This window comes from Myzus persicae, unplaced genomic scaffold (assembly GCF_001856785.1).
Source record: "Myzus persicae strain clone G006 unplaced genomic scaffold, MPER_G0061.0, whole genome shotgun sequence".
Lineage (NCBI taxonomy): Eukaryota > Metazoa > Arthropoda > Insecta > Hemiptera > Aphididae > Myzus > Myzus persicae.
The window spans coordinates 100,751-112,790 of NW_019104075.1; the positions used below are offsets into that span (position 1 = coordinate 100,751).

General features: G+C 31.3%; 1 long non-coding RNA gene across 1 annotated transcript; it reads right to left on the reverse strand.

Moving 5' to 3' along the window:
• Positions 1 to 1,005: 1,005 nt before the first annotated feature.
• On the reverse strand, positions 1,006 to 6,712 carry LOC111038368. The gene is made up of 3 exons (XR_002604979.1): positions 6,421 to 6,712; positions 1,166 to 1,246; positions 1,006 to 1,098 (listed from the first exon to the last, which is right to left on the reverse strand). It is a non-coding gene; the product is annotated as an uncharacterized LOC111038368 (long non-coding RNA).
• Positions 6,713 to 12,040: the final 5,328 nt, after the last annotated feature.

The following is a 12,040-nucleotide window of genomic DNA, read 5'->3' on the forward strand; positions in this document are numbered from 1 at the left end:
TTTTTTTTTTTTTTTAACATATATTTACANTTTTTTATTTTAACATATATTTACAATCTATTTTACAATAATCAGTAAGTATGATGACAAAGTTTATATGACATTATGAAATATTCGAATAGGAAGACCCTCAGTAGTGTCACCTGACCAGAGATGCTCAATATCTCCAGCCAAAAGCTTAAGTATGAAATATAAGTCTGTGCACGTAAACGATGGTGTTCTAATGTTCTGAGATTAATAATGGGGATCTAAGATGTTTCGGCGCGGATATTTCGACATTACGACATTTCGTTTTATTTTGGACATACGTGGAGGGTACGAAAAGTGAAAATCCATAGGTATGGATCATTTAGATAGAATTTAGTGAAAAAGTACGTTTTTGACGCAGATCATATATTGATCCTAACCAGACAGGTAATTAATTCGTTAATTGACGCCTAGACGCTGCAGTGAAAATGTATCGTTGATATTTTATCATGGGAAGAAAATAAAAAACTCGTATTTTTTACTTACAATTTACAGAATAAAATATTATATAATATTTAACAAATACAAACACGCCGAAAGATCAATATTGTTTTCAAATATTGAGTCATACATAGTCTTATATGAGTTTATATACTATGTCACACTAAATAATTTATTTAATAATAGTTACAAATGAGTTTCTCCCATTTAATTAATTAAATTAAATTATATTATATTATGATGTTTTATCAGTACTTAGTAATACCACCTATTTCTGGCTATATCATTTATATAATTTAAACCTTTAGAAATATGTCCGTATTTACAAAACGTCTCCAAATTTAAAAATATTTATTGAAAATCGGTGTCTTGGTTGATTTAAAGGGTGTTACATTAAAAAACTTGTAAACTTTTTTCATACATAAATTTTAATGTTTTGACATTCATAGCAAACCTGGTTAAGGTTGCTTTAATGAAACTGCTAGTTTTCATTAAAAATTAATGTACACAATTCAATATTTCATTTGTGATTTGTCTCCTGAGCCGATTTTCGTCGAGTTTTCGACGACAATTATTTATATTCAATGCTTTTTTTTTTAATCCAATAGTTTGCATCTATGCACCTAGCACCTACATATATATATATATATATAAATATAAACTACCTACTATAATGTATGCATTTTAAGTTAGTTACCTTAAACGTGTTGCAGTACGTGCAGTGGGTATATCTCTGTTATAGACTCGTGGCTCAGTTTTTCCCATCATCCGCATTTACCTATATAGATACATTTAATATCATACAATTATTTTATTTTATACATATTCAATTTTTGTACATAAAACATTTCATGTGGTCAAATTTGAGATACAATTGAATAAAGTTGAAATTACTACCTATTAAATAAATTGGTGCAACTATAATAGTTTAACTAATTAATTTTAGTACTCTCAACTAAACACATAATTCGATTCAAATAAATAAACCGATGCGCCAACTGAAAATTATCCAAGTATTTACTTTGGCCAATTTTATTTTTGGTGTATAAAGTGTATATTTTATTTTAATGCATCGTTTGTCTGTTTTGAGTACCTGCACAAAAAATTATTTTTTAAAATAGATAGTTGAACGTCGATCTAAACACAGCTCAATCGTCACCACTCCCCCCCCCCCATCTCAAGAACTATTTAAAAAATACGTGTAACGCACAATTGTATGAATACATATAATTAGACGCAGCAAAGTCATCATCATCATGTAACGCGAGTGCACGAAATATTATCAAACCAGCTTATTATATTTCATTTATCGAGAGATTACTTGTTTCCCCTTAGATTAACTTAACGTTTTCGTCAGCAATCGAACTAAGCAATATTTATTTTTTTTCTAACTCGACAAACGGAGTCAATATTCATCATCTTTCCCGAGCAGTTTCGAAAATATCGCGTTCGTACCTATAATCATCATGGTGACGAGAATATACGGTTAGGGGTTAGCGAGGTCCTCGTGGAGGTCGACGACGGCGACAAAAATATACCTACATAAATATAGTGTACATAATGCGTACATCGTGTACGACGCACACGCACACAAATATAATAATAATTTTGCATGCACACAGACCCCCACAGACGAATATCTTTCGGCTAGTGTATCGATTGGTCTGAATAATGCATTGGTGACCCGGAAAACGTGGGCAACTGGCGAGCTGCGGAAGACCAAAAGTCGGCGGCGTGGAGATTTTCCGATGTGTAAAATATATAATAACAAACGCCATACTGCGAAAACGCTGAATGGCTGAATGACCGATTGTTGTCGGGTATTTATAGCGTTTTCACAGAGGTGGCATTCGAAGAAACATACACTTCATGATCTGCTCGCATGACTATATATGATTAATTATTATGAAATTATATTTTATTATACATATTTTATAAAACACGAGGCGATCCTAATTAAAAAACGATGGGCAAACAAATTTTCTCGGTTCGTTTTTGCGTGGTTTCGAAAGAAAATAATGGTGTTTGTATAGTTTTTAAAATATCTAAAATATTCAAAAACTCAGTGGAACGGGGTGCTTTTGTGCGCCTGGACATCTCGACCCTTGAACAATTGAAAATATTTAATCATTTTTAAAATTAAAACAAAAATCAAGGGGAACCGTTGTAATATATGCACCACTGGCGATGGCGATCATCATCTTTGAAAAAATCCTGGTTGAGCCACTGCAGAGTGCAGACATTTTAATAAACAACTTAATTTAGAATTATTTACACGCGATAGTGTTAAAAAAAAACTTATGACGCTTATGAAATTACGTTTACTGTGTATTCAAAAAATTAAAAATGTAAATCACATCAATGCGCCTACTTTGTGAAAATTCTGTAAAAATGAATAAAGTTAAAAATGGATTAATATAATTATTTTTATAGTGTTGCCTGCGTTAAATAAATCACCTCGCACATCCGACACGCGGCCGAAGAGCAGTAATAATAATACATTGTATCTACACATATAAGTGTATTATATGGCGAACAGAAAGTGGTAAAAAAACGGATTTTCTGTAGCGCATTATAGTTAACGTCCGTTGTGCGTGCACGCATATAATAATAATAATCAAATAAAATATATTGTCTTCGTATTGTGCTGCGCGTGAGCTAACTTGATTTTATGTTATACATTTTTTTCGTTTCGAGCGTATTATATATGATGGGGATAGAAACAAACTAACATGACAACACGAAAATTGCAACTACTTAAAGGTACCTAACGCGCCTGCGTTCAATGTGATATATTTTTATAATCGAGTACGTTAGTTGTCCTCGATCGTCTCGGGATGGCTTTTATAGAGTGTGGTGCAAATATCGTGGAGTATTGGAAAAAAGTGAAAATCAAATCAATTGTTGTTCAAAACATAGTGCAATATTATTTTGCAGCTCAGAAATACCTGAATTATTTATTTGATTTTCGGGTGTTCTAACACCGGAATCATCAAAAAATTCAAAAGAATACGTTTATAATATGCGTTAATAATCACAGTTATTATCCGGGCGTTTAGAAGTTCAGCAAAAACCAAACAAAAAATTAAAACAATGATCATATTCGTGACGTAAATATATTACATTAGGTATCGTATATCACAAGAAATAAATTTCTCGGATATAATAAAAATAACCCCCCCCCCCCATCATAGGGGTGAGCATAATTGCCTCTATGTTGTTACATAGAATATTCTGGAACCCCATACAATAATAATACGTACCTAAGCATAACAATTCTAATCTACCATATTTTAAACGTAATTTGATATACACACGAGAACTAATATTATTATAATGCCTTGGGATATAAGAGGATAACGTCCGTCGAGTTGACGACACAAAAAAAAAATTTTATAAAACGACAGAATCGGTTCGCCCACGTCGTAATTGGATACGTCTCGGTTTTCGATACGTGCCTCCGTCGTGATGTTGTTTGAGCTAAGTGCAGATGATTTCATGGAAAATTATAAGATATCGAACGAATGTATATTAATACCTAAACGCATTTATATTTGTAATAATACAATATTTATTAATATATTATTATAAGTTATGTATAGTTGGTACGTTTTCTATTTTTCGTCTGATAACGATTCGTCGTACTGCAGCAGCGCGACTTCTCGTTTTACTTGGAACCAAATCGTCGTTTTCCATCCAAAATCAGGCCAGTTTACTGAACGTTTCGGATTATCGGACGAGTCTTACCGAGTTCGTATTACCGTGGTACACGTTTCGTATATTATTATTAAAATATTATAAATTTATGTTTATACGAATACGCTTGCACGGGCTGAAAGAAACCAATCACAGGCCTGTGCCAACTTTTTTGCTTCTCTTCGTATTATTCCTTTTCACCTCCTCGAGTAGTACACATAATATCATAATATTAATATCAAGTAATGCATAATATTATTTTATTATTACTACGCATTGTGCATGCGTAAAACAAATAAATTACGAAAAATCGGAGACACGAGCACACGGAACATAATATTACGCTACATAAATTAAGCCGGGTGAATATTTTTCAACAATCGTTAACACTCATGAAATCTACAGAAGATATACTATAAGAAATTAATTTTTGCAAAATGGAGTGCATTATGTGTTAACCTCGTATGTGAGATGACTTTAATATTTTAATTATTATTTTACCTATAGTCGGACATCGTATTTCGTTATACCGAACAAAAAATTGACAACGAGGAAAGAGAAAGAATATATTTTTTTTTCATATTTAATGTATAAGAAGAAAGAGAGGCGTTTTTTATTGTGTTCCAATCCGATCATGTACCTACGTATACATCGTTCATAATATTATAATATCACAATAGTAAGTACCTACTACCTACCTACCAGCTTATACGAAATCGGTTGAATATTTAATCGAACTTTTTCTAATTCATTGAGAGTGGAATGTGTATCGTCATCGAACGATCACATCACTGTATACCTAGCATACTTTAAATTGAGTTACACTAAAATATATTATTTATTACTTTAGTTTTAAAATACCATTCATTTGCGACTAATCCAACGAACAAGGTTTACTGTAGTATATTATATCAGTAACAATAATAATAATAATATGTCTTCGAAAACACCGTCTACAATAATAATAATAATAATAATAATAATAATAATTTCGTCTAAACTTGAGCGTCAGGAAAACCTATTTGAGTGTTCGGGTATACGTTAAGAATTTATCCAAGGACATTATAAAAAGTCGTATACTTTTGCAGTACAAACAAAATATATAGCAGCTTTGTGATCGCGGGCTGTTACAGGAATTGTGTGGGACGTCAACTCGATTGTCGACTCGATAAATATTAGGTTAGTATTTTCCCCATTTTTGATCTGTGTAAGACACACAACTACAGTCTGCGGCGCCCACGTTTTTAAATTTGATTTCCTTTAAAACCGTGATAAAAACAAAATTAAAAAATCAAATAATAATTATAAAATAAACTCTATACACAGGATTTTTAAACATTTTTACATAACAGCGCGTTGATACGTTTTTGAAGAAAAAAACGCTCGACGCATGTTGTAAGATCGTGTTGTACAATAAAGCAGAACGGCGTCCTGGAAATTAATTAAAATAATTTTTAAAAAAAAAATCATTAAATTTTGTTGATTCTGTGAGACACGGACGGGATATTATGAAGTGTGTTTTTGTGCAAAAATGACATCGGCAACGCGGTCGCTTTATCACCACGGTTCGTTATTATTATTAAAACCAGTAACCATATACATATACCCAGGTATATGTGTGTGTATGTAAAATGTATATTATGATTATTATACTTCATGTAATACGCGAGAGCCATATTCAGGTATATGCAATTTACACACACGATATACAAGGCGGTAGGTATATTATAATATTATTGCTGACATTTCTCACAACTCGTAAGGCGTATATTCGGGAAGACAATAAAAGCTGTTTCCGTGTATAATTTACGATAATAATATTATACTAATACTATTAACAGTTTAATATTAACATGTAAGTATTGAGGGTACGAAGTAGTCGTATGTGATAGGCTGATAAGAACAATTTCAAACTTCAAACCCATAAAAAGAGAGAAAAAAACTATTTATAATTATATGTTATACTAGTATTATTTTTATAATATAAATAAATTGCTTTGAGAATCACATAGGTGGTAATATGAGGAATCCCTGTGTTCAAATGTTCAATGGTCATGATATTGTCAACATTTTTCTTACCAAATAACATAACCGTCAACGACATTAATCGGAGACATTTTCAAAAAAATTCGACAATTCCTGAAATATCTCCGGTAAATTGCTAACATACTAGCCAAAATGCCCGTTTGAATTACAACAAAAAACAAAATCGATATGATCAAAAAACAATAGTCAACTTAATAAATCTTTACATACCTTATTGGTTATTACTTATAGTATTATGGAAGTTTGATTGCACAAATTTTCAGAAGCTCTACAAATGACCCGGATCATTGTACGACCAATAAATTCCGTCTCGTCCAACTCAAAATCTTGAGGACCACTATGATTTGTGAAAATGATATAATATTATGCACGTATTTGGTCCACCTTATTGATGTTATCGACGTCTCCATACCGATGGCGACCGACACGACATTGCAATAATTAATATAGTCGAAAACCATATCTTAAGAAATCTAAAACTGCACTCGCATTGTTATTACCATAGGGCATAGACTTATAGACCTTATACTACAAGGCAAGAACTGTGTAAAACAACATCTCGCAGTGATGTAGGTCGTCTTGACAAAAAAATACAGTGATGTAGCCTGCCTTGATGAAAAAGTACAATAATCTGTAAATCTATACATATTAATATACTATCCCGCATTACCACACGTCATATTGAGTAAACGAGTAAACAAAAGGCGACCTCTATGTTGTTATGCTGTCCATACACTCATATTGTTTGTCTAGTACACGATGTAGAGAAGATAAGGTGACACCACTTGTAATATTCCGGTCGCAAATTTTCCCGACAGTTTGGTAGTACAAATGTCTCGTGCAGGTAGCGCCACTATTCGCTAACTTCAAAATTTAAAATATTGACCAGGTAAGAATTATTTTTAAGTAATTATTCTATTCAATCAGGTAACATTTAAAATAGTTTAAATTAAGGAAGTTTTATTATATATTTATATAATTATTATATTTTAACAACTTAAGGTACACGGTTATATGAGTTTAGACTCCTTCACTAAATTTTTTTGTCTTTTATTTTTTTCTCGATTGGCGTTCTCTGCATCACATACAAAATACATTTTGTACTGTGAATAAAATGTTATAATATTTTTGGTTAACGCATTTGCATATACATCACACCCGATTAATTTTATATTAAATTTGTTAAATAGTTTACCTACCTTATTAAGCACATACAAATGTATATCATTAATAATGCTCTTTTGGAGGTACTAAGGAGGTAAAGAAAATGGTACAAATGTTTCCCTCAAATAAATCTCTATAGTAGGTATTTAAAAATTATGACTCACCTTTGGTGCAAATAGGTGGTTTTTTATTTTCTACTTTTAACTTTTTGTTATAACTGGCATAGCCAGTTTTACATCCTGGCACAAAACATTTGTTATGCATTTTTTAACAAATTAAGAAAGTACATAGGTATAAAATATTATTTAACAATCTACAAACCATTAAATGAGTCTTAAGACTTGTGTAAATACAAACAATACGGTAAATTAAAATTAAATATAGAATATTATCAATTTATAAGTATTATTATTAGGTTTATTTTATTATTTTAACTGATGATATAAATTCTATTCTCTATTGTAGATATTATATCTTCTCTACATCATGCTTAATATTACATTTTTTTTGTTATTATATATCACATAGGTACCTATATAACTTTAATGAACAGTTTAAACTCGTACCTTATAATTATCGTACTTAGATATTACTAATTCCATTTTTGTACATATATGTGTCAATGAATAAATAAACATACAAATATCATACAATAAATATGCATTTTATTTAAATCAATAAATTTGTACGATATGGCTACATACCATATAATATTAATGCAATTTTTACATGCTAATTGGTACATGATTCTAAAACATTAGTTTATTTTAAACCAACTGCTAATGCATGTAGTGCGTAGGTTATTAATAAGTTATTATATATTAATTGTCAGCCAACTCACTAACTCAGCCAGGATCCAGTTGCTTATTCATATGATCCTATTGGATATTCTTTACGGCCTTCTACAGTGCTGCATAATATGTATACATTAGGTAATAGCTTAGGAGTTAGGAACATAATTCATAAATAGATTGTTGGGGTACCCACGGACCCCCACGACCCAACCCACCGAAAAAAAGGGGAGGCGGTCGCCCCTCTTGGGGTATAGTTTCAGCGCCACTGCCATCGAAAGATACGGGAGTGGTGCCGCGGTGTCACCTTATCTTCTCTACATAGTAGTAGTAGTAGTTATATAAGTTGGTCTATGATTATTTCGACGGCGACGACGGCCGTTACCACGGTTACGGTTTGGAGATCGAGCATTGCGTATTCGCGTACACGATATCGGAAACTCTGGCAATATTACACCTATGGGCAAACGCGTAGTCCGTCAGGCCTCGCCGTTAAACGCGCCCCGAACCAGCTGTTCCGCATGAAGTTGCAACGGTGCGCCCTAAGGTTACGCTATGGCTTATTATTGTTTACCGCGGTATAATAATAAACGCATGTATAAAATATTGTTCAACCGAGTGCAAGGCGTGTGTCACGTCGAGTTGTTGTGTGCTTTCGTGACGCGAACGCGGTATAAGATCTAGCCATGTAGGTATACGATATTGCAATAACTCAAAACGCAGGATTGAAATTTATGATGATAATTATTAACGTTACTGTTCGTTAACGTGGTACCTCATACTCACATAATATTATACCTAGGTACTTTAAATAAACGTTAAGCGGTTCGAGAAGTAATATTATGAAAAACTGATACATTTTCCTGTTATTAAAATTCGTGTTCACCGCGTTTTCAACATACATCATCACGTCATTTCGCCCTCCACTTGAATAATACTCGTCGTCATCACGTAGAAAATGGAAATATTTAACATTTACTCATAAATTATTAGTATTACTAATGATTATCAGTAAGTAAAAAATTCTACCGCGTATTATCATCGTCTCGTACGACTGTTATATATACGAAATTTTACGTCTCGTGAATCGGTGACTATGATGGGCAACAAAAAGACTTAATTTATTTCGAATCCATCAAAACCACACAAATACCGCGAAAACATACAAATTCAAAAGACGTATAAACTGATGCCTGCTGGTATCTATACATAGGTGTTCATGTATAATAACATAATGTGAATTCTATACGAATTACAAAATAACGTTATATTACATAATATTATAGGGAGTTCAAATTTAAGTTTATTTTCAGTACTGCGCTGATGATAAAACCATTTAAAGTATTATTTTCCTCCGTGTTTTTAACATTATGGTTTTACAATAACTTTTGTGTTTTGTTTTATATTTAATTAAATTTGATTTTCATATTCTGTAATTATAGGTTTTTGACTAGAAGGCCAAATGTTATTTACGGTGCACTTCTATAAATCGGAATGTATTGGTATACTGGACACGCATGCAACACATCGAGGAGGTAATTTTTTGAATTAGGTACTCTGTGGATTAAAAATTAAATTCAAAGAATTGCGCAAAGACGGCGAGCATGGCCGTCTTCAACCAATCCTTGACCGTTTTCGTGTTAACCCTCCACTAAGAATGTTTTTCGCGTGCAATGATTGAATGATTTATCATTACTTTAAAATTTAAAATGCTAATAAATAAAGCACTTTCCACTCGGCTTGTTTCGTTGTCAGAGAATACATTAGGCAATATCTTGGTGTTCTGTCCACGCTGGGGGATTTTTTTTTTAAGTCAATCAAAATAATAATATACTAAATATCTACCTATTATTATTATTACTAAAATTAAAATATAATTAATTACCATCGCACAATAATGATTCGTGTTAGTACAAGCTTCCACTTTTATAACTTGAATCGCGTACGATGATAAAAAGACATTATTTAAGAACTTAAATAATGCCTCGCGCTTTATGCGTTTTCAATACTGACTTGTTTATTTTAACATACTCACGAATCTTTAAAATCATAGAAGTTTTAACGAAACTTCAGATAAAAAAATCAAATCATAATGTTTGCTATAGTTTTGTTTGAAATATATTATACATTTTAACTTTTACACATTCGACCATTTCTGAAGCAGTATAGTGATGTTTAATCGAGTAAGTTTAATAAAAATTAACTACTAAATATTTAATAAGAAAAGTTTGATATAATTAAATCACCAACACATTTGTTGTGTGCAATCGTTAAGTACATAATTAAACGAGGAAAATGTTTGATAACTTTATTACGGTTTTAATAAATGTACATGGTTTTCTGCTGTGGCTTGTTAAACGCGAACGTCAGTTTGGCGACTTGCCGATCGCATAAATCTTGGACACGCGTACGAAGAAAAAAGAAATAATATATAATAAATTGTACTTGTTCCAAGATGAATTAATCTAAAACTATATGTGTCCGTGTCTTAGAACTGCATATACCCGCAGGGTTGTCGATGTTTGGTGGTTTAAAGTATTAAAAACGACCGTCCTTGTAAAATATGTTTATTATTTTATTCGTCTACTAAAAATCATACCACCACAATGACAATTTTATACATTTTATTTTTTGTTAATATTTATAAAATACATTTGGTTTTTAAAGATATTTTTGTATGATGCAATATCCAGTGTGTATAATTTTTTTTATGGTTCAGTCGGGTCAACTCTAACAATATATAAATATTCTCGATTTTTCGACACCAATAAAATGCTTTTCAAACTGTCACAACATACATTTTTATGTTTTTCTTTAACACAAAATTATTCTGATATATTTTGTGATTTCAAACTCAAAAGTTAAATCCGAATTGTTATTTTTAGATGCCTTCATATAATATAAAAACATATAACATTGAACCTTAAGACTTAAACGACACGTAACGTGTTAATGATACATTTTTTATTTTTAAATAACCGCAATACGACGTTCTTTATCGTGTCTCATGAATCTAAATAAATAGTTTATTGGTTTTTTTCCATCGTGAAAAATGACAAAGTACCTTTATTTAAAATTTATTTTTCGTTTCACTATTACAACTAATCTTAAAATAAGCTTACAACCTAGACTTATTTACGGTAGAATGAGTTAAGTGGACTGTTCAAGTCTCTAAATATAAATAGGTTTACTCCTACTATCGGAGGATGCTATGAAATATAAATACGATCAGACATGGGACGGGAGGAAAGGAGATTCGTTTCTATTATGGTTTTGTCTTAATCTATTTCATTATTGGTACAGCCATTTTAATTTTATTATATGTTGTTATTTTACTGTATTACAATTGATATAAAAAAAAACATTCGATTATAGACATGGCATAATAGGATAAACGCTGATAACTACAGAGTATTCCTATTTTCTGCACATTTTCACCTTTTTTCAATATGATCTAAATTCTTACATTATCTAACGCTAGTACATATGTTAGTCAGACTCTAAAGAAGGTAAGTTGATGACGGGGTTGCTATATTATTTAAGTAAAATCATCATACTTACTTACCTATATGGCTATATCGTCGTCAAGAAAAGAATAAATATCACTAGACGACAACCTGTGAATGTTATCATGCAAAATCAAAAAGAATATTATTAATTCTATAAAAATATTTTTGAAAATTGAATTTAGTATAGACAGTAGTGGTGGACAGGGCGATTTTCAACACGATCGACGATACTTATTTTCGATATTTTTACATTTTTGTAAGACTATCTTCTCATAAACCTTGTTTAACATTTTCGAGTTTTCTAAAACAAACAATTGTATTACCAATACTAATTATTCTAAAAACAATAAAAAAGTTGACAATTTT